This window comes from Pelodiscus sinensis, chromosome 5, assembly GCF_049634645.1.
Source record: "Pelodiscus sinensis isolate JC-2024 chromosome 5, ASM4963464v1, whole genome shotgun sequence".
NCBI lineage: Eukaryota > Metazoa > Chordata > Testudines > Trionychidae > Pelodiscus > Pelodiscus sinensis.
This window is the reverse complement of record NC_134715.1, coordinates 47,062,921-47,087,343: the sequence shown is the minus strand read 5'-3', so window position 1 is coordinate 47,087,343 and position 24,423 is coordinate 47,062,921. Positions and strand designations below refer to the sequence as shown.

The 24,423-nt window shown below is 40.8% G+C and overlaps 1 long non-coding RNA gene across 1 annotated transcript in view; it reads left to right on the top strand.

Moving 5' to 3' along the window:
* LOC142829428 (uncharacterized) overlaps positions 1-24,423 on the top strand; it is a 151,387-nt gene that overhangs the window by 107,660 nt on the left and 19,304 nt on the right. Inside the window, exon 3 of the long non-coding RNA XR_012903830.1 lies at positions 146-229. This is a non-coding gene — a long non-coding RNA (uncharacterized LOC142829428). The remainder of the gene's footprint in view (positions 1-145; positions 230-24,423) is intronic.

Here is a 24,423-nt window from a genome sequence, read left to right as displayed (position 1 = left end):
TATGCATATCCATGGCTTTTCCATCTACATTAAAGATAATTTTTTAAATAATTTAAAGATAAAGTAAAAGCTAGTGAATTAGAAACATTACTGCAGGGCTCTAGATAATTTTTTTTTTTTTTTTTTTTTTTTTTTTTGCTTCTAGTGACTACATTAACTCCTGATCCATAAGGCAACTACTTGATATTTGGGAATCAGGACAGTTTTATTTAGAGTTAATTGGAAACATGTAAGTAGATGGGACGTAAAACAAACATCCCAAGCTGCTGTTCCTGTTGAAAATCCCATAGTACTTTTACTATGGAATCCAATTGGTTTTACACAAATTCCAGTGTTGGTAATTACATTTTCCTACCTATTTTCTCCTGTGGGTTGAACAGAATATGCTATTTTTCCTTTCCTAAACTATTTTGGAATTTCTCTGTATGTTGTTGTATAAGTGACACAGTGCACAAAAGAGATTTTTGTGATTCAATAGAGCAAAGTCTTTGCTTTATATGTCATTTTTAAAGGTATTTGAAATTGTTTTGGGTGAAAGGTACTTACTGCATAAATAACGGACAGTATTTTCAACAACATAAATGTGAGCATTACAGTGTTTTGACCATGTTTTAATAGATAGGCATTTCTGATATCTCACTACAGCAGCTGATGTGGATTTTTATTTTAATGAACTAGAAACAGCCCAATCATGAAAGCATTCTACAGTGTGCTTCAGATCTAGTGACTACAGTCATCCTTCTGTAAATGGTTAGATGAGTGTATTCAGTTGCACCTGTGTAGTTATATTTATTTCAGAGGACGAGCTGGAGTTTAATCCATTGCTAGCTACAGAAGACTTAAAACTGGTAAGTTCAAAAAGCAGGGACATGAAATCAGTCAGTGACACTGACTAGCCCAGAAGCAACATGTTAAAGGTTATTCTCATTATGCCATACTATGTGTAAGAGGCTGGAAGTCACAAAATGTCAGATTTCAATTAATGTGTTGCAGTGATGATGATGATGAACTGTGACAAAGAAAGCTAGTCTTGATTCACTGCAAATGGCACTGCTAGATATGTTTATGCAGACACGGAAGGAAAGATGGAAAAGGGCCAGTCTTTCAAATAACAATGTATAGTCCCAAGATTATTTTTGCCTCTTCAAACATGGCTATAATGTGAAACTGAACCTCATCTACAAGCCAAAACTGAAGAAAGTTGGTTCTATAATTATTAATTTATGAATGTTAGAATTTGGCAGAAGTATCTTTTATCAGTGTATCCTTAAGTAGGTTGGGAGAGTGTTTCAACTGCTAAGAATTTTAGTTTGAGTATTATTAGCAGAAGGTTTAGTTGTTGTCAGAGGTGATCTTGGAACAAATTGATAAATTCAACAATAATACGACTCCAGGATCTGATGGCATACTCTTAAGAGTTCTGATTGAACTCAAATATGAAATTTCAGAAATGCTAACTGTGGGTTTTAACCTGTTGATTAAATCTCTCAAAACTGGGTGACTGAGCAACAAAAGGATATATGAAATTCAACACTGATACCTGAAAAGTAATATGCACTGGGATCATAACCTCAAATATACATATAAAATGGTTAGGGTTTAAATGAGCTGTTAGCACTCAAGAAACAGATTTTGGTATAATTGTGGATAGTTTTCTGAAAACATCAACTCACTGTGCATCTTCAGTGAAAAACACTAAGGATATGTCTAGATTACATCCCTCTGTCGCCAGAGGGATGTAAATTAGACATACCAACATTGCAAATGAAGCGGTTGTCAAGACGGGGATCGGGCAACAAAGAAAGACTTTGTAGCCTGATCCTGTAAACCTCCTTGCAGGAGGCATAAGGGATCAGCTACAAAGGCTTTCTTTGTCGCCCGATCCCTGTCTTGACAGCCGCTTTTTGCAGACAAACTGCTAACTCGGCAAAACGCAGCGGTCATTTTTATTCAAATGAAGCGCCGGGGTGTTAAATCCCCACTTCATTAGCAATGTCGGTATGTCTAATTTACAACCCTCTGATGACAGAGAGATGTAATCTAGACATACCCTTAGTGAATGAGAATCATTATAAAAAGGATAGATAAGACAGAAAATACCATATTGTGTATATATAAAAATCCATGGTTAAACCACATTTTGCAGATATTTTCACCTCATCTCAAAAAACCATAAAATGGACTTGGAAAAGGTTCAGAAAAAGGCAACAAAAATGATTATGGGGTATGGAATAGCAGCTACATGAGGAGAGATTAATAAGACGGACTACAGCTTGGAAAAAACATAACTAATGGGGGATAGTTTCACCTCTGCTATATATGCCTTACCCACCATGTTACAGGGTATTCTACAGTGAGATTCTCTCACTCTCCCCTGTTTAAACTATTCTACTTTTGTATAAATAATTAAATAGTAACTGGAAGAGAGAATGGAAGCAGGGTCTGGTGGACAGGTTCCTGCCTCCTCCTGCTCCAGCCCCTGTGGCCACCCCAGCTCTTGCTCCTCCTCCCACCCCTGCTCCCCCTCCCACTTCCTCCTCACCCCCATCCCTCCTGCCCCACCCTCCCCACCTATTCCCCCCGGATGCCTCCGCACCCGCAGTGCTGCGAGACGGGAGAGCCAGCAAGACCTTGAACCCTGAGCTTTCCCTTACCTTCCTCCCCCTTCTAGCTCCCTCCTCCCAGGTTTCCCTCTCCTCTCTCCCACCCTCATTCCTCCCTCCCCCCATCCCAGTTATGTAAATAAAAAGAGAATTTTTGTTTTGCTAAAACAGGTGTCTTTATTTGACATTAGGAATGGGGGTTAGGGAGTGGAAAGGGCAAGAAGAGGAGGGTGGAAGAAGGCCCCAATGGGGCATGCAGGGAAAGTTCAGTCCTCCTCCCACCTGGAAGTTCTCCCGCAGGGCTCCCCGGAACTGGACAGCCGCCTGCTGGGCCTCCCAGACAGTGGCGGTGAGAGGTTATATGTAATGGTCAGCCTCAGCCATCTAGGCTGGCAGGAAAGCCTCCTGCTTCTGCTCACATACATTGTGAAACACACAACATTCCTTCACCACAGGAGGGATATTATGCTCGGTGAGGTCGAGGCGGGTGAGGAGGCATCTAAATCAGGCTTTCAGGTGTCTGAAGGCCCCCTCGAACACAATGCGGGCCCTGGTGAGTCTGGCATTGAAGGCCTGACGGAAGGGGTAGAGGTGCCCTGTGTACGGCTTAATCAGCCAGGGCTGTAGGTGGTAGGCCTCATCCCCCACCAGGCAGATGGGCATGTCCACGTCCCTGACCCTGATGTGGTGGTCAGGGAAGAAGGTCCCGGCGTGCAGACTTTGGCACATGGAGGAGTTCTGGAACACCCTGGCATTGTGTGCCTTGCAAGACCAGCCCACATTAATGTCTGTGAACTTGCCCAGGTGGTCAGACACGGCCTGCAGGAGGACGGAGAAGTACCCCTTACGGTTGATATACTGGGAGGCCTGGAGTTCCGGGGCATGGATGGGGATGTGCTTCCCATCGATGCCTTCCCCCCCCCCCCCCGCAGTTGGGGAATCCGAGGGCACCGAACCCCTGGATGACTGCGTCCGAGTCAGTGAGACAGACCACTCTGTGGAGCAGCACCCGGTTGATGTCCTTGACCACCTGCAGAGAGAGACACCAAACCATGAATCACTGGGGAGCCCGGGTGGCTGGGAGTGTTTGTTCCCTGGCACTGCCCTGCGCCCCATTCCGGGAAGCAACCCTCGCTGCGATCCTGGCTTCCATGGGTGGCATATAATACGGCTGGGACAGACCGAACCCTCCCGGGCGGGGCACTTTTGACTTCTCCCCCCCCATTTCCCTCGGGTAGCCCATTCCTTCCTTGCAGCTCCCTCCCCCTCTCGGCCCAGTGGCCGGTGAGTGCCGCACCTGCATGAGCACTACTCCGACAGTGGATTTCCCCACGCCGAACTGGTTCCCGAAGGATCAGTAGCTGTCCGGCATGGAGATCTTCCACAGGGAGATGGCCACATGCTTCTGGAGGGGGATGGCAGGCCTCATGCGAGTGTCCCGTCGCTGCAGAGCTCGAGGAAGGTGTCCTCCTTCATCCTGATGTTATGGGTCCACTGTTGATCTCCCCAGCGCTCTAGGACGATGTGGTCCCACCAGTCGCTGCTGGTGTCCAGACGCCCTGATGCAGTGGGGCACGCTGGCATCTGGGCGCTGCTGTGGCTCCTCCACTGCCCCCAGGGAGGCCAGGGGGAGAGGCAGGGGGCTGATGTGCACCAGATGGTGCCAGGCACCCTCCAGCCATTGCTGGCAGGCTTGCAGCAGCAAGTCCAAAAATGGGAGTAGAATGCCCAGGGTGAGCGCTGGCTCCATGGTGCCAACTGCAGCGGCGGCCCCAATGGGAGCCACCAACACAGGCAGGTGGTGAAGAAAATGCTTTGCTGTCCCTTGGTGAGGTAGGCAAGCAAGCGGAAAAGCTGAGAATCGGCTGTCCAGGGGGGTCCCTTTAAGCATGAGCTTCAGATAACCTTAGACAGCAGACACTGACCTGATGCCCTGCTGGAACTGGTTTCAGCTGCCCTTAAATGCGACCCAGCATCCAATCAGTGTGGACGCGCTATTTCAAATTAGCAAAATACTAATTCGAATTAGTTTTTGGGTCTAGATGCGTTACTTCAAATTAGCTTATTTTGAATTAACTAATTCGAAATAAGTTAGTTTGAATTAGCGCTGTAGTGTAGACATACCCTTATAGACCAGTAGTTAGGGCACCTGAATAGAAGGTACAAAACTTCTGAATCAGAGTCCTCAGTTCAGCATTAGGCAGAGTGGAGATCCAAACTTAGATCTCGTACTTCTTGGTTCAGTTCTCTAACTACTCTAGCTATTTAGTAACAATAAATAAATAAATAAAGTGGAGCAGAAACCAAACTAAAAGAGGGCATACTCTTGAGTGCATGTGCCAAATTAGGCCCTGAAGGAAAGACAAACTGGAGAAAGGCAACTTTGTGAATCTTACTGGGGTTTAGGAGTGAGCTAGCTGCCAGGCATTAGGACCTACACGGTAGTGAGCATGCACACTATCAGGAATTAAGGAACCTCTGGAATTTTTTAGGTGCAAAGCTTAGCACCAATGAGGTTAGGAAGCAGCTGAGTGGGGGAAGGGGCGGCTTGAGGACCTAAATTTAGGATGTAGGGGCCTAAAGTGTCAGTGAGGTGCCCAAATTCCTATCCCATTCTGCTCAAAGTATGTAGTTATAGCCTGCATATTTTAGTTTGGATAGTTACAGCAAACATAATAAAACCTTCAAAATATGTTTTTCTAAAAAAGATGTTTAATGGCATAGTTGCTATTTATTAATGATACAAGAAACGGTCTTGAAGTAATGGAATTCTAAAAACAAACAGTTGATTTACAGGGAAGTGAGATACATGAATAATGCACAACATTTTTTAAAATAAATTTTCTGTCATTTTATGGTTGTTACCGGGGAAGAAGTTATTTTTTAATATTTAGATTCTTAAATATTACCTAAACAATTCTTAAATAGTACCAAACCAAAACAGTCAATAGCAAAATATATTAAAATGGACATACTTCCATATGAAAATAGTGTGTGAAAAAGAACTCAAGACTATGATTTAATTTTTACAAACATGCCAATAAAGTCTACAACCACTCATATAAAATTCTGTTAAGAACCAATTATTCCATTAATAATGGAATAAAGTTTGATAGTCTGCAGGTATATATTTTTCAAATTACAGTATTTCAAAATGCAGTCTGCAACCATTTACTCAGATGCTTAACTTCGTTGCTATGAGTAGTCCCATTGAAATCAAGTACATAAATGCCATCAGGTTTAGAGCCCTAATCTGAATTATTATGAGCTCAGTCCTTATGCTCTGAATCAGACTCACTCCTTATGCTCTGTTCACTGTTTAAAGCTAGGTTGTGCCCTTTAGTCATTAGTACAGCTATTCATTGGAGGAACAGGTATGTTCAATAATGTATCTACAATTATAAATCTGTGTGTCTGTCTCTCACACAGATATAGGAGATCTGAAACAAAAGATCTCCCTTTTTTAGGGATGTAAGTGACTAGTCCCTTGACTATCCTGTCAGAGGCAGCAAGGGGGGGGCACGAATTGGTATGGGGGGGCAGCTTAAAAGCCAGTTCTCCCCAACACTGTTTCCATGGGGAAGCAGGGGGTAGCAGAGACTGAGTGTGAGCTGGGAGTCATCTGATTCCCAGCTTGAGCCCAGTCCCGGATGCTGCACTTCTTCTTTTTAAATGTATGAAGAGCCTTCTGACTCTGCTCTCTGCTTCCTTTCTGCTGTATCAGTTAACTTCAATCTTGTAATGACATTGTGCCTTGACACTGGAAAATTCAAAGAGCACATGCAGTTGAATGGGGTAATGGCCTAAATGTTTTTTACATGGGATATCCGCTAATTTTTGAAATTGGTCTGGTTGTACATGTGTATTGGGCATTTATATGAAAAATATCCCTCTTTGGGTGCCTGTTTACATATTTAGTGTCCCAGTTTATGCCTAAAGTTAGAGCATTCTACACTAAAAGATAGGTAGGCACTTGTAAATGCAAAATGCCTATATGAATGGTTCTGTGCCGGTCAAAAATCTAATCATAGAATCATAGAATCATAGGACTGGAAGGGACCTCGAGAGGTCATCGAGTCCAGCCCCCTGCCCTCAAGGCAGGATCAAGCTCCGTCTACACCATCCCTGACAGATGTCTATCTAACCTGTTCTTAAATATCTCCAAAGAGGGAGATTCCACCACCTCCCTTGGCAATTTATTCCAATAAATCTAGTAAATCTAATAAAACAGTGTTGGGGAGAACTGGCTTTTAATCTAGTTCTCTTGGCGGGCATGTTAAACTATACTATGGTCAAAGGTTCTAGAGTTAAATCTCCATTTCAAGCAATATTCTAAAGTTTTAGATGCTTTTTTCTGAACATATTCCAATATTATGAACATCTTGACTGTATTGAGAGTACAGGCAGTCCCCGGGTTACATGGATCCAACTTACATCGGATCCCTACTTACAAACGGGGTGAGGCAACCCCGCACTAGCTGCTTCCCCACAGTAGACCAGGGAGACACGAAGCTAGCGCCCCCTCCCCCTCCCCCAGCAGACCAGGGAGACACAGAGTGGCTTTTCTCAGCAGACACCTCAGCTTGAGAATAAAGGACTGAGGGAAGTGAGGTGTGGGAGAATAAAACTGAGCTCTAGAGAAATGTTTGGCTAGAGTTTCCCCTACAATATGTACCAGTTCTGACTTACATATAAATTCAACTTAAGAACAAACCTACAGTCCCTATCTTGTACGTAACCCGGGGACTGCCTGTATTACGAGGCCTACTAGGGGGAGGGGTTCTTCAGGTCAAGAACCCCAATACAGCTTATGAGGAATTCTGTCCAAGCTACTTTCAGATTTCTACTGTAGCCACTCAAGGACTCTGTACCATTTCTGCTTCCTGCAATTTTCAGGTACTCCTATGCTCAGGGGGAAGGGCAGGGCTTTACTTCACCAAAAGTGAAAACTAGCTTAGTCTTTGAGTTCAGCTGAAGGGCCCTCTTGTGCCCCACTGGAGTAGGAGAAGGTAAAGACTTGGGCAAGCTCTTCTTCTTCTGCATGTAGTCCAGGACAGAGTGAAAGCTTGCTGGGGAGTAAACAAGGAACTGGGAGTATTTACTAGTGGGGAGTCTATGGGACATGTGGAAGTAATAAGATAGGGTACGTCTACACTACAGCGCTAATTCGAACTAACTTAGTTCGAATTAGTTAATTCGAATTAAGCTAATTCAAGCTAACACGTCTAGAACTAAAAACTAGTTTGAATTAGCGTTTTGCTAATTCGAACTAGCATGTGCACATTAAGTGGACCCTGAACCTGGCTTAAGGATGGCCGGAAGCAGTGCCGGCAGGGCATCAGAGGAGGAATTAGAGCATGGAGATGCTGTCTCAGGCTAGCCGAGGGCTGTGCTTAAAGGGTCCCAACTCCCACCCCAGACATACAGTTCTCAGGGGTGCCCTGCTTGCAAAGCAGTCCTGGCTTGCAGTGCCCTGAGTGCCCACACTGGGAACATCACAGCACTCAGCCATCAGACCGGCTGCACTTGCCGCAGGCTGCCATCTGGGGAGAGGGGGCAATTGGGGGGCTGCAGGAGAGGTTCCACCTCCAGAAGCCCGCAGAGCCAGCCCAGTCCTCCACATCGGGGGCTCATACCCCATTCCTCCCTCACCTCCTTCCACTTACCCTTCGCTAGCCCCTTTTATTGATGTACGAAATAAAGGACAATTGTGTTCAAAAATGGAATCTGTCTTTATTGAACAAAACTGGGGAAGACTGGGAAAAGGAGGTGGGAGAGGGGAAGAGAGAGGGTGGGAGAGGGGAGGGCAACTACAATGATCAGGGGTTGGGAACAGGTCCCATATAAAGAGAGGCTAAAGAGACTGGGACTTTTCAGCTTCGAAAAGAGGAGACGGAGGGGGGACAGGATAGAGGTCTCTAAAAGCAGGAGTTGGGTGGAGATGGTGCATACAGAAAAGTTCTTCATTAGTTCCCATAAAGAAGGACTAGAGGACACCAAAGGAAAGGAATGGGTAGCAGGCTTCAAACTAGTAACAGAAAGTTCTTCTTCACAAAGCAAAGAGTCAACCTGTGGAACTCCTTGCTGCAGGAGGCTGTGAAGGCTAGAACTAGAACAGAGTTTAAAGGGACGTGAGATCAAGTGATGGAGGTTGGGTCCATGGAGTGCTATTAGCCAGGGGGTAGGAGTGGTGTCCCTGCCCAAGGTTTGTGGAAGGCTGGAGAGGGATGGCACAAGACAAATGGCTTGGTCACTGTCTTCGGTCCATCCCCTCCAAGGTCCCTAGGGTTGGCCGCTGTCAGCAGAAAGGCTACTGGGCTAGATGGACCTTTGGTCTGACCCAGGATGGCCATTCTAAGCTCAGGGTCGGGGGTCTCAGTGGACCCCGTTGATTTTCTCCTGCCCTAGATGGCCACTTTCCTGTGTCTAGTGCAGAGATCGTGGACGAGGTCCATGATGTCCGCTCTAGCCCAGGTGGGTGCCCGCCTCTTGCGGTCCCGGGCAAGCTCCCGGGAGCCGCCAGCCTGGTCCCGGGAAGAGGGGGAGGGCTGGGGGGCATCGGGTGGGTGGCTCGAGCCGTGCCAGGTGCAGGGTCTGCTGGCTGGGTGCTGGTAGGCTTGCACCTGGCACGGGCACCGTAGCCAGCCCGTGCCCCTTTAAGAGGTCCGGGTCCGGGAGGGGGGCATAGAGTTTCCCTGGTGTTGGCTAGAGTGGCCACCAGGGAAACCTGGGGAGGGCTAGCCTCCCACTAGTTCGAATTAAGGGGCTACACACACCTTAATTCAAACTAGCTAGTTCAAACTAGGCTTAATCCTCGTAAAATGAGGTTTTCCTAGTTCGAACTAAGCGCTCCGCTAGTTCAAATTAAGTTCGAACTAGCGGAGCGCTAGTGTAGCGCCTATGAAAGTTAGTTCGAACTAACTCTGTAGTGTAGACATACCCATATAGAGTTCTTTAGGCAGTACAAGAAAAGATGAGAGGGGGAGTTGTCAGAACAGGTGCATGGGGGACCTAAGGTCAGCATTTTTGTGTGTATGTATTTTCTATGTTTTAAAGCTTGAATTTTTCAAGCTGTATTTGCTCCACAGGTACACAGTTGGGGTAGGCAGAGAGACTTCAAATTCTAGAAGACACATTAAAAAATCATTTATTATTTTTTATAAGCAACAAATCTATACTTTTTAGGCTAATCTTGTGATTTAGTGAGTTCTAGCAGTAAGGATTGGTTATACTGATATCCTGATATTTTGAACCCAGCTATTTTAAGGGGTAAAAAACAAACCATAAAAGTCAATTGGTAAATCACCATATGAATCACTGTTGTAGCTAGATATTAGCGACAAGGAGGGTAAGGTAATATTTTTCTATTAAATCAACTCAAAAGAACATCAGTAATAATTATATTCAGAGATTGTATCTTGATCAGATATCTTGTTTAGTTATGGAATAGATATTGTGGAATTCCATCTAGTTAAGTGATCAGAAGATTTTGCTCTAGGAACAAAACTTGCCTGGAATCTCAGGCTAAGTCTAGACTGTAGAGTTATATCGGAAAAGGATATGCAAAGTGCAAACCACAATTTGCATATCTTTTTCCACTTTATTTTCGGAAGAGGCTTTTCCAAAATTTGGCCCATTTATATGGGGCCAAATTTTGGAAAACATCCTCTTTTGGAACATTCCTTATTCCTCATAAAATGAGAACTACAAGGATGCCAAAAGAATGTGTCTGCTTTTTCAGAAACTGTTCTGAAAAAGTGGAGGCGTTCCTTGGATGTGACAGAGCTTCTCTGGCTAACTAAAATCATTTCATATGATGGATGTTTCTGGGTAAGAGAGTTCTAGACTAGAGAGTTTCAACCTGTGGTTTGTAGTTTTGACTGTCTCTTTTGTGAGACCCACATGAGTTTTATTGCTATTGTTCTGCATGGAAAGCAAAACTCAATCCAAAGGTCTAGATGTGAACTTCCCTAGACTTAGCTATGTAAAATCTGAATTTTTCAGGTATGTACCTTTGTTTTGTCTAAGCTATGGTACATTGGCAATAAAGACATATAATACAGTTCAAGGCAGATCCAGTCATATGTGCACATATTTGAACCTTTTGATGCCTTCATTTAAAAAACACCTCTCTCAATACATAGAAAATAACACAAACAAGAATGATTTTGACAATGTAGGATAAGAAAAGTTTAGGCAAAAAGAGTAAGTTATCAAGATTATTCTGTACAGCAAGCATATCTTAGGAGCACAATAATATTTTAATTTCACAGCAAACTGCAAAACAAAGTGTTAATTGATAAACAAAGTGTTAATTGATAAAGCAATAAGACATTAACCGAAACAATTACATTATTCCACATTTGTACTTTCACACAATTTTCATTAAATTCCTGCATTAAGGTTTATCTCATACACCAGCAGGAGATGGATGTACAAAAGTAGTCTGGGGGGTGTTATTTTAGTCCAGTGAGTGGCGTAGCCTCAGTGAGACCTACACAGTATCAGACTTCATCTTAACCTGAATTCTAACTAAATCAAAACCATATATGTGTTTGTGTAAAAGAGAGTGAATTAGTTTATATTTTATCACTATTGAAAAATAGCTTTTCAGTACAAGACAGTTCAATGTTTAACTGAAAAATATTAACTAAAAAATGTTCTACGCAAAATGAAAAACGGGTCTTTCAGATCCTGGGAAATGGAAACAGCTTTGGAATTTTTCAGTTTGCTGTGAAATACTTTTTCTTTTAACCTGGCCCAGCCGTGCCCCATTACTCTTTGATCTGTGGGAGTTCACATGTAATGAAACATCATAGTTTGCATGGCGAGTGCATCGTGCATCCAATCTGTGGTGGAATTGCTCCAGTTCTGCTGCCTGAAGAAGCTTGGCACCTGAAGATGTGGGGGCTGGATTTTCCCTAAAAATGATAGTGCACAAAGGTGGCAGTGCAGAGTTTAATTTTCACCAAGCAGAATTGCAGTAGTGTCATGTCCAGAACAGTTATGAAATCTAGCCAAACTTTCTTATAGAAAAGCATTGAACAAATCTCTTATATTCACTTTTCTATTTATGGCTCTGGGTTTAGATGTGAGCCCTGCTGCCTCTGAAGTCAGTGAGAGCAGGAACAAACCCCAGGTTGTACAGCAAGTTCAGTTCCCTTAAGTTAAATAGTTTCACTCTCAACAACCAGGTATTTGTCACCGACATTTTAAATTAGTATTAGCTAATTACAAGAAATAACTGAACAGGAATAACTGAATATGTCATGTTGAACCTGTCTTCAAGTTCTTGCAACTCTGTAGAAATTATGAAAGTCTTCCAAAGCACATTTCAAGATAAACATTTTCAATGTGTTAAAAATGAATTATTATAGAAAACTTTAGTTGCCTAATCTAAAACCTAGTCTGGTTTCCTAATACCCATGAATCTATGCAAATAACCCGGTGAAGAAATGCTAAGGAGTTGATAACAGAGAAATAAGAATTAGTGGCTTCCCATTTCCTATTACCTATTCTATTACTTTGATATGTTAATTGAAAATCCCTCATTAACAGGATCTGCGAGAGATGAATAGAGAATGTCTGGTTTTAACATTGTTCTGTAACTATTACTTTAAATCAGATTCACAACCAATAATTCAAAAGTCCAGAATTATTTTTCTTATCTGTTATGTTGTGGGAAGCAATTTTGGAGATATAAAGGGTGCTATGTTTGGATCACAGGCAATATAAGACTGTGATCTACTTGTCCTGTATTGCTGAAAAGTTTGAGGTGTTCTTTGAAAGTATATATCATATGTAATGATTGAATTTTATCTAGAATATTTTTAGTTGAATCTCATTAAAATATTATTCTGCTCCTAAGATATGCTTTCTGTACAGAATAATCTTGATAACTTTCTCTTTTTGCCTAAACTTTTCTTATCCTACATTGTCAAAATCATTCTAGTTTGTGTTGTTTTCTATGTATTGAGAGAAGTGGTTTTTTTAATTAAGGCATCAACAGTTTCAAATATGTGCACATATGACTGGATCTGCCTTGAACTGTAAAATATGTCTTTATCATATATGGCTATATCTACACTACAAGGTTTTTGTGCAAATACCCACGGAGCATCCACACCTCAAGTGCATTTTTTTGCAAGAAAATGTACTGTAAAATGTCAGAACAGGGGGCTTTTTATGTTTTAGGTATGCCTCTTTCTATGAGAAATAACTCCTTTTTGTCCAAGAACTCTTGCACAAAAAGGTGTGTGTGGATGCTTCATGGAGGTTTCTTGCACAAAAAGAGCCTATGAGAAAAAGCACAGGTGATCTGATGGCCATTCTGTGAATGGTAATCAGAATTTTCTTATGCAAGGGTGTCCATTCAGTGTGGACGCTCTCTTGTGCAAAAGAACATTGCTTTTGCAATGCACTTTTGAGGTGTGCATGCACTTTTGTGCAAGAAGTTTTTGTGCAAGATCTCTTCTACAAAAAGCTTCTTGCACAAAAACCCTGCAGACAAAGCCTATGGTAGCTGTAACTTAACTGTGGGAGATATTGGGGGTTGGGGGAGTACATCTATGCTTCCAGCTTTTCACACTGAAAGAGATTTTAGGTATCAGTAAGTGAAAAGTTTTGTATTTGTAAAATGCTTTCTGATCCTCATATTTACCTTCAAAATAAATGAAAAATATAATTTTATAGGCTGTGTGCTTTTTTTATTAGACCACAATATATAAATAACATTTCAAATGATGCTGTTTCTTAACTTGATTTAAGTGCTGTTTAGTAAGTTTGTGTGCCTACCATCCTATCTTATGACAATGGCTTGTTGCATATCATGTGGCTATTCTGATGAGGATAATACTTAAATAAATAAAACCATAAATTGCTAAATCTGCTGGTGCTGACAGAACTCCAAGGAATTTGCAGTACGATATTGAAAAGCAGGTAGCCTATATGTCACTGTATTCAGCTACAATAGCAGAGAATAACATAACTATTCATGATGCTAGCAGTTTATCACTGTTCTTGCAAAAAAAGAAGTGCTGTGAACTTTGAGACCTTGAAAACTAATATGCCAGAAACAATAGTGGAAAGATGGGAAGGTAGAAAAAGTAATTATTGAGCTGTTTTTAAATAAAACCCCCTTTGAGTCCCCATATCTGAAAACACAGAAAGCTTTCTGAAGAGAAAAATCTGCCTATCAGAGAAATGCATTTCAACTCAAATTGTTTTAGACTAGAGGGAATATAATTTGAGATTTCATAAAATCTGTAGAGGTTTATAAACAAGTATCAAGTGTTTTGTTAAAATAAAAAAAAATGTAAAGCTATTTCTGAGAAACACATTTCCCTCAAGGGAAATTACTTGGTAATCACTATAAAATGAGGTGGTGGGAAAGAAGGTGAAAAAAACTTTTTGAGCTAGATTAAATTGATCAGCACTTTCTTTCGATAAATAAAAATGCAGACTTATTTTTAGGGAGGTGCTCAAAATTAGTTTGGGTTCTATTTTGACTTGCTTAATCTGGGCGTTAGACTCTCTTCTCCCTCTGCTCATTACTTTCCTCCTTCAGTTGTTCAGTCTCAATCTTTCTTCGCTGTCTTGGAGGAACTTCTTGGATGTAGAAGCAGGAGAACATGAGGCAAAGTTTAGAGAGAGATTTGATGAGGAGGAAGGGATATTTGTCACCTTGGACCAAGAATAGCTGTGGCTATACTGAAGAGTTTCCATCTTGCCACTACTACCCTGCCCACAAACTCTCCTTTTTCCCCACAAATGGATCTTCTAAATTTCCTCCCATAATTCTGTCTATGGCCTTCATCTCTCACTTGTGCTACCAACAGTGTGTGATTACAAAACCTGTTTGGTGAGTGACCTGTTTTATTTCTTTGCCAACTTCTCTGTGCCTTTAAACGTTTGTGTTTCATCACATGTTTGTAGAATATGGTTTCTATCTCTGCAAAATTCACATGAAGGAGGGTGGGGAGAATATTATAAAAAATATCACCTATAAAGAAAACTCATTTCAAGGTGACAACTCTGCCAAATAATCACCATTTTAATAAACATAAATCAAAGATACTTTATGCAAAACAGGTCATGTAACATGTCATTTTAAAAATTGTAATCTGTTAAACCTGTATATCCTGTTTTTGTGTACTTTTGTGCATGTATCTTTCTTGTAGATGAAGATAGAATTACTAAGTGGGAATCTGTTTTATTAGTCCAGGTATTCTATTAAATGCCAATACTGATACTTTAGGAATTTAATGGCTCAGTGATCAAGGCAACAATCTGTGAATGCTTTGGTTTTTACTGTGAGGCCAAACTGTGTCTGCTTCTATAAAGATATGCTGGAACCCATTTTGGATCTGGTACTTTTCCACAGAAAGTAAGAAAAAAATGAACTAGCACAAATAATTCCCATCTTGCGCAAAAGAGATGTCAAGGGCAGGTGGGGGAGGATGAACAATAGAGGCAATCACCAGACAACAGGAGGCTCTCCCCACTTCCCTGCCCCCCACTTGCCAGCTAGTATATCTTCTGGAAATATCTAGGGCTGAACGGGGTGGGGGAGAGGGGAAGGAACAGGCCCAAACTAGAAGGCTGCTTAACTTGTGAAAAAGATGATCAGAACAATTATTTAGGGTAAGAATTTGCATATTCCAAGTTTCTTAATGTATTAGGATTAGCTGGCGTGTTTTGTTTAGTTTGCCTTAGTAACTTACTTGGAGCTGTCTTTTTCACTTTCAATTGTTTCAATCTCCTTTTTTTTATACTAAATAAAACCACTTGTGTTTATCAAGCCAAGTGTAAATAATTGCTACCTGGGGAGGAGCAACTACTGTGTACATCTCTCTTTCATTGAGATTTCTCTGTGCAAAACTTTTACACAGAGTAAGATAAGTTTGAGGCTCTGGTCCCTTTTGAAGATTGCATTCCTGGATGCTGTCAATGGCCCTGTAGCATCAGTGGCTTGATCAGCACCCGAAGACGACTTCCATGATACAAGCCATCCCAACATTTCATGTTTCTGCAAAATTTAGATGGAGGGTGGGGAGAATATTAGAAAAACCATCATCCATAAAGAAAACATGTTTTGGGGGGACAAAACTGCCAAATAGTCACCATTTTTTCCAGTTTCAGTATTAACTGTTAAGGATGCAATTCATTCTCTACTATCGCTGTCACTGTCAACAAGTTGAAATGAACAGAAAAGGGGGTTTGAGTTCTCAATTTGGTGATGTAAAGTCAGAATTCCTTCTGTTTCAGTACAAGCTCTACTACGTAATCCTGTGGATATGTGGGAATGATTCTATATAATCTGAATTAGCAGAGAGTAATGTACTTTTTGGATTTAAATGCTGAAAATGTTTGAACATAGCTGACATGATCAGGTGCCCAAGTGGTTTCAAAGACATATGTACATTATGACACAAATTGCAAAGTTCATAGCATCAATCAAGATTCTCTGAAAAGGAAATTTCAAGGAGCTGATACTGAGTGTTTCCTTTGTAGAAAGTTTATTCATGCTTATGAATACTCTTGATACAAAAGATCATTTTTATTGTATGTTGGTTATTTGTGTGACTAGAATATAATTGTATTGTAAGAAAAAAGGTTTTCTTTTTGACTTGCACTCAGGAATTGGCCTCATCACTAATGAGTGATGACTTATCTTCAACATGATTGATATTCTTATCACTACCCGTATGAGACAGCTTATTGGGGAAATTTTGGGATTAGCTTGTGGTAAGTGCATGCTAAGGATACTCAGTAATATTAATAAATCAAAACAACAGTTGACTCTCTTGAGGAATGTTCAGTGAACTGGGACTGCTTTGGAAAGAGTCTTACTGAAATTAAAAGTAGACTCCAAAATACTCTTAAAAAAATCCATGTTTTCAGGGACATAGAGGAGGCCACACTTTGTTTACACTGTGTTATTGCTGGTCCATTAAGCAGCTGTTGCGGTCCTCCTTTCTTTCATTACATATTGATTCACGGGTATAATTAAAGGATATTTTTAAGTTAGGATGGATTCTAGCATCACAGAAGCTCCCTTTTTGAGCATGTGTCCTTAAGAAGGACACATCTAATGCTGCATAATACTAGACACGTATTAGGGTGTTTAGGATATTAACATCCAGTTACATATTTCTGTTTTAATACACTTATGCCCCATATTAGTTATCTCTTCCTGTTTATGATATAAATGCTCTTCAGTATTTTAATTTGGACTGAAAGGAAGCTATTCGGATCATATTTTGGAAGCCTGATATTTTAGTCTCAATAGCTCTATAAGTTGATAATGTAATGAACATATGCTAAAAGATTTAATTGGGGATATACTAAACTATAAAGTTCACAAATCCTGCATTACGTCCTTTTAATAAAAGGCTGAAAAATCTTTTAGACTACTATGAGTTAATATAATATCTTCCCTAGAAACTATACACAGATGCATATGTATTGTTTCATCATAATCCACCTATTATCTACATCTAAACCCCCTAGAAACATGTTCCTGAAGGATAATTTGGTGTATGAAAGCTTGTGTGCATCAAGGGTGTTTATATGTACGTGCTTCTACTTTGCCCATACCTATACAATGCCATACCTACAGTTCAGTGTGGCTGAGGCAAGAAGTGTTTACCAAGTAATGAACATGGATGGCCCTTCAGGACCATTTTCACATTTTTTGATCCCTTAGCTCCATGTCCCTTACTCAAAAGTGTAATGGTACTTGACTTCCCACCCACCTGCTCCCTGATTAGTGGTAGTACCAGTTTGTGCTGAGCACTTCAAAACAGTTTTCTGCTGAAATCCCTTAATCGGTTCAGGTGATCATGAATCCTGGTTTTAGAGAAGCCATTTGACTTTTGGACAACACACATACGTGCTTTTAAGCATGGTCAGAGAGCACCATCCTGATGGACTGCACCTGAGTTAGCAGGACATTCACCTATACTGGGACATTTTGAGGAAGATGGAATTTACAGACCTCTGCTGTGTTGGTGAGGGCAGATGAACTATCTCAGGCTCTTGTACCAGAGGGTGAAGGACTCCAATAGTCCCTCAAAGTGGTGATGGTCCTCAAGCTATGGCAGGAACTGGCTGATGAGATACAATAACCCTACCCCCCACTCGAGAAATACGCCTCTTGCTCTGTTAATACATATATGCACTTCCACTGCATCCCACTCCATCTCTACTCTAACATGATTCCAGAGCAAAACATGGCTGTAAATTAAAGATTATATGGAAATCCCAAAACATGTACTAGATTCTATAATAGATAAATTGGTAGACAGGGTGCCATTCTATATGGGCATTTCTCAGTTAGCACTCCTGCAGTGATAGTTTGTGGAGGGAGTAGGAGAACAGGATGCTAGCTTGGAAATAGTCCAATGAGGAAAGAACAGTTCATTATATGTACGTTGGTTCAAAATACCTGAAACCATCCCTACTATACCCACCCCAGTAGGTTCCCAATTCCTTCCTCATTAATAGGAACCAGGAAGAAGGGGATGAGTGTGGCTGGTGACTTATATGCTAGCCTTCCCAGGTCCAGGAATGGAGGAGAAACTGGTTGGTTGTCAGGTGAACATCTGAGTAGCACAAACCATCAGCTTCAGGTATTAATTTTGATGAGTAGTCCTGAGAGTAAAAAATGGGTACTAGATGCTATATGACTGATTCATATTGTCTGTATGCTCAAGATGTAAAGGACTACCATATTTGGAATCAAGGAGGAATTTCCCCCGAGACTCTGTAGGAGGTAAATTAATTGGTGGATTTGCTGTAACTTCAAGTGTCTAAATTAAGATTTGAGAACTTCAATAATTCAGCTAGGGATTAAGAGTTTATTATAGGTGTGTTTGGATGGGATTCTGTGGCCTACACAGTTGAGGAAGTCAGATTAGTTGATAATAATAGATGATCCCTTTTAAAGTCTATGAATGTGGGGCACAATTGTACGTTCTCAGGTGTTACACTGAAACGGACTCTATCAGATCAAAATCATCCACGTGACACAACAAATAGGGTCTCTTGAGGTTTATCAGCAGCAATGAAATGTCACATTCTGTGCACAGACTCCCTCCAATATAACTTCTGCCTCCCTATTGTTCCATGATTTACAAATAAATGGCATAATGTATTTTCCTTAGGACACTTAGATTTCCAGAAAGCATTGGACAAGGTCCACACCAAAGGCTCTTAAGAAAAGTAAGTTATCCTGGGATAAGAGGGAAGATCTTTTCATGGATTGATAACTGGTTAAGACAGGAAACAAAGGGTAGGAATAAATGGTAAATTTTCCAAATGGAGAGAGAGAGAACTAGTGGGATCACCCAAGGGTCTGTCCTGAAACCAATCCTATGTAGCTTTTTTATAAATGATCTAGAGAAAGGGGTAAACAGTGAGGTGGAAAAATTTGCAGATGACACTAAACTGCTCAAGATAGTTAAGATCAAAGCAGACTGCAAAGAGCTTCAAAAAGATCTCACCAAACTAAGGCTACGTCTACACTGGCATGATTTTTCACAAATACTTTTAACACAAGAGTTTTTGTGTTAAAGTATTCGCACAAGAGAACGTCTATACTGGCATGTGCCTTTGAGCAAGAGGTGTGCTTTTGCGCAAAGGCATCCGTGCCAGTGTAGATGCTCTCTTGCTCAAGAAAGCTCCGATGGCCATTTTAGCCATTGGGCATTCTTGCACAAGAAATTAACATTGCCTGTCTACACTGCTCTCTTGCGCAAGAACAGTTGAGCAAGAGGGTTTATCCCTGAATGGGAGCATCAGAGTATTTGCTCAAGAAGCACTGATTTCCTACATTAGAATGTCAGTGTTCTTGCTCAAGTACTCATGGCCAGTGTAGACAGGTGGCAAGATTTTGCACAAAATCTTGCCAATGTAGACACAGCCCTTATGTTCTTTTCCTGCCAGGAACCCGGAGCAGAGTTCACATGGCTAGAATCCAGCTGTTTGTGTAGACTTTGAGAACTGGGTCTGTGCTATGCCTGCTCTGAAAGTGTTCTCCTTTAGTTTGATGTGTGCTGAGGAAGGCAACATATTACTGTAATGCAGACTGCATTTGGTCCTCTGCCATCCAGGAAGTTCTGCAGACATGACCAAAGTGCTTTCAGCTGCCCAAACACACACAATTACCATCTGTCTATACTGTGGTAGTGGGAAGGAGAGGTGATCTCAGGAGTCTCAAAGTAAGGAAAAGGCATCTGGTGTCCCCCAAAATAATTGCAGAAACGAATATGGTACATGACTACATCTTTTCTGGAAAATGTGCCGCCTTTCCCCTATGATATAATCCTGATAATCTGAACACACTGACAAAATGGATTCTTTTCATATGTTCTTATGTTCATGAGCTGACCCAATTGTCTACTAGCTTTGGAGAAGACGTGAATACTAGCCTTTATGGTTCACATACTCACTTGCCTCTTTCTGTGGACAACTTACTGGGATGTGTGTACTCTGTCACAAGGAATACCATCATCTGCAATCCAGCTCTAATTTCAGGGACTTTAGCTATGGCAAAATCATGTGGGTAGATGGCAACATTGATAGCCTAGCTAACCTATACAACAACCACCATAAGAGCTGATTTCCCCAGTGCTAATAGGCTTCCAGGTGAGTGGTGCCTCTGAGGATTTTCATTTATCCTTTTGATCTTCACTAATAGCATTTCAAATATTTCTGGAATAATTCAATATAGAAGCTGGTACTCACCACTCAATTAGAGACGAGTTGGAAGTTGCCATCACCAAGTGTGTAATGGTGTTTTACAATATTAGTCACATGAAGCAAAGCAGCTCCTAGAGTGTCTCTTGGGATGCACAGGACTGAAGTATACCTTCCTTGGAATAGTAATGCCAATATCACATATTGGAAAGAGGCAATGTGGAGTCAGGTATATTCTTGTGCGTGTGTTCATACCCATAGCTGTGAAAGTGGACACTCAGGCTACGTCTACATTATAAGGTTTTTGCCAAAAACCTGCGGAGCATCCACATCTCAAATGAGCTCTTGCGCAGTTAAATGGCCAGTTAAGAGGCAAAACAGAGGGATTTTTCTGCCGTAGGTAAATCTCCTTTTCTGAGGCATAACTGCTTGTAGTGCTACAGCTATTGCACAAGAAGGTAAGTGTGGATGCTCCTGAGGTATTTTTTGCACAAAAAGACCCTATGGGAAAAATCATAGGTGCTCTCATGGCCATTATGTGAATGGCCATCAGCGCTTTCTTGCGCAAGAGCATCCATGCAATGTGGCCACTCTCTTGCCCAAAATCACATCACTTTTGTGATGCACTTTGAGGTGTTGATGTGCTCTTGCACAAGAGGTTTTTGAGCAAAAACTCTTGCGCAAAAGGCTTCTTGCACAAGAAGCATGTAGTGTAGATGTAGCCCCGTGCAAGTTAGCTAGTAGACCTCTTAGTACTACATGGACAAGTAATCAGGAAGTACATTAAGCACTGATGTACTTATAGTAAGGATCTAATATCCCATTTAATCAATTAACCAGTTAAGCATAGTTAACTGGTTAAACAGGATCCTGTGAGTGCCTCTCTCCCCACTTGTAGCACAGTTCGGGCAGGGGGTTTCTTAGGCGAGACTGGCCTGCCATGCTGTGGGTTGTTGCAGCCAGGCTGTGCTGCGGGTTGGCAGCTGCTCAGGCTGGGACAGTCTCACCGTGATGCAGGTACAGAGTTGCTCAGGCTGGGCCAAGGGTACCAAGCTGTGGGCTGCTTAAGCCAGGCCATGTGGTGGATGGGAGTGCTGCTCAGTGGAGGGGGGCCCTGAGCAGTGGGCCTGCCTGAACTGGAGCAGACCCTCACCCAATGTGGGCTGCTTAATCCGTTAACTAGCGACACCCCTAACCTATATTGTCTGCAAAACATGGTTTGTTGACTACTACAAAATTAATTATATGGTTCACTTAAGTGAAAAATTTATAAATATGAAATAGCTGCACTACAGCAATAATGATTGAATGAAGACTCAATGCTCAGTTAGGTCCTGAGGAGTGATTTTTGAGTATCAGCACATACAGTGTATGTGTTTCTAGCTTAGTAATTGGTCATTAAGCTTGGAAGAGATTCTTTTCAACTGTCTGGCTGATATCTCTTAAAGAAGTATGTTTCCCAAATGCTTAAACAGTCATTTCCAGGAGTGTTTTTTTTTCTTTAACCCTTGTATTATCTGTATTTTATTATAAATACTCTTGGATCAAATATCTGAGTTAATATTAGTCTCTGGATACATATAAAATATTTGGTCACCTTCGTAAAAGTCAGATGTAGCCCATAATAATTTTTATGGGCAGACACTCCAAGAATTTGTAGCCCTTGACCACTTACCAGTCATCTATGATATTAACGGAGGAAGTATGGGGTCTAGGATAGAGGTTGAGTGCAGAAGGTTGCTCAGGGTAGGGGAATAACTTGCAAGAGGATGTGTGGGGACTGGGGAGGAGTTAGATAAAGGAGGCAGGGGTGAGGGATTGGCATTCAGGAGGTGGTGCAGGGTTTGGGAAGGGGTATGGATGATTCTGACCTGGAGGAGGAGTCTAGAAGGGATTTGTGACCAGCGGCAGGGGTGGAGAAGAGGGTGCACTGGGTTTGGGTTGTGACCTGGGGGTAAGAGTTGGAGGTAGAGGGGGCCTGGTGCTGACTCTGGCCAGCCGATGCTTACTGTAGTAGAAATCTACCCAGCCAGCAGCTCAGTATGTGCGTCTTTATGCTGCATGCCCCTGGGGGGAAGGGGAATTGTTTACTCACATTTTACATTTTGTCATTAACTAAAATATTAAGTTATTTTCAATATTTTGGGGGCAGATATTGATTTTTGTTTTTACTATGTTTGTGCAGCAATAACACTGTGGCATCCTCGTCTGTTTTTGTCTAGATATACCACTTTAATTTAAAAAAAAAAAGTGAGATGATCAACCTTTTTTATTATTATTATTATTTATTATTTATTATTCTAAAAATCTTTTCCCAAAAACAAAGGTTTGCATTCACAGTTCCTATATTTAATATTTGGGAAGGAAAAAATAAACTCAGATATTTTTGGTTTTGATGGTGAAATTTGTGTTACAATTTTCATTTGGTCATATAGTGTTGGGTTTCAAAATCAAAATAAATGTATAACTCCAAAAATCACAATTCCTTTGTCTATATGTCCACCATTTTACCAGCTCTATAAAATACTGTACTGATTCTCCTCCTGAAACCAGCCAAGTTTCTATTGTCTATATAAAAAAAACCCCAAAACACAATTACTTTGTAAATTTTCCTCTATGTGTATGAGAATACTGAAGATGAGTTATCTATTTAAAAAAAAATGTCTGGCATCTATATTACTTTTGTTTTCTTCTGAATTGTCCATTCTACGTGTTATGTAAACCAGTAAATCAGTGTTCTTCTGTGCTTAAAGGAGTGTAGCTCTTGAGCATAGTACATGGAAAATGTACATGGAAAATTAGTTTTTGTCATAGCTGATGGGAAAGTTCCATCTTTTAAAGCAATACTATGTGATTGTGTATCAGTGTTTTTGTGTTGTCAAATAGTTTGACAATTTCACAATACTCTACCATAGGTCAAATGAATAATCTAATAAATAAGGTTTCAGTACAACAATCCTATTTCAACTAACTTTACAGGATAAAGACTGCTTTTACTTACTATAATAAAATCAATATTTTTTATCTCTCCCTACAAAAGCGTGGGGGGGGGGGGGGAGGAGGGGAAGCTTGTATTGATTAGCAAAAGTATAGCTGTCATACCTGAGAAATGTGCATTGCTATCTCTCTTATTACATTGTAATGTGGATTGCATGTTAAAAAAAAATAAAACCTTTCCATTCTCCAGCAGTCTTTCACACTAACAAGAAAACATCGTATTTCTGACAGTTTAGAACTCGTTGTTCCAAATCTGAGTGAAGAGCTAAAATCACAGAACCAAGGCGTTAAAAGCTTTTGATTCAGAACATCCAAATCACTTTGTTTTGGACAAGTCAAAACATTAGAACAACATAATATTCCAATGCAAAATGTTACCCATGAAATATAAAAGTTGAATTGAGATAATAAAATTAAAATGAAATGATTTATTATGACTTCCTTTAAAAAATTGCATTGAAATTAATATGATTCTGGGAAATAATATTGAATGGAATGAAAATTCACTTTTTGGAGGAAAACCTGTTCTGTTAAAAATGTTAAGTTTTTGGTGGTGTAAACTATTTTGTTTTTAGTATCTGGATAAGTTAACTATTTTATCAATTATAATGAAAAAGATACAAACTTTTGTTTCAGCAAATAATCCAAATTTTGAACAATATCTCTCAGAACATAAGTGCAGCCCATTTTAAAAAGAAAACAGGCACATTCATCCTGCTCCATCCGCTTGGAAAGATGCCTTTCAATACTTGGAGGAATTTTGAATAAAAATTAGGAACAGGAAAACAATGAAGCTTCATGTAAATTAAGATTTAATGGTGTGTATATACAGCTTTGTGCTGCATTAAATAAGAGCCAATCTACATATTGACACTTCCAGACATATTCAACTATGAAAACCTATGAATCAGCAAATTGCGTTACATCATATCAAACTTTTCCTTCTTAAGATCAATAAGAGTAGCATTAGCGTATCAACCGTCTCACAACTACAGAGGATTTTTATCAGTGTACTCCGTTATTGGCAAAAATGTCCTTCACTAAAGCCTTGCTAATTTGAATTCAATAGGCCATTATGGTAGAACAATGTATGAACAAGTCTTTTTGTGTTATCTATATAGAT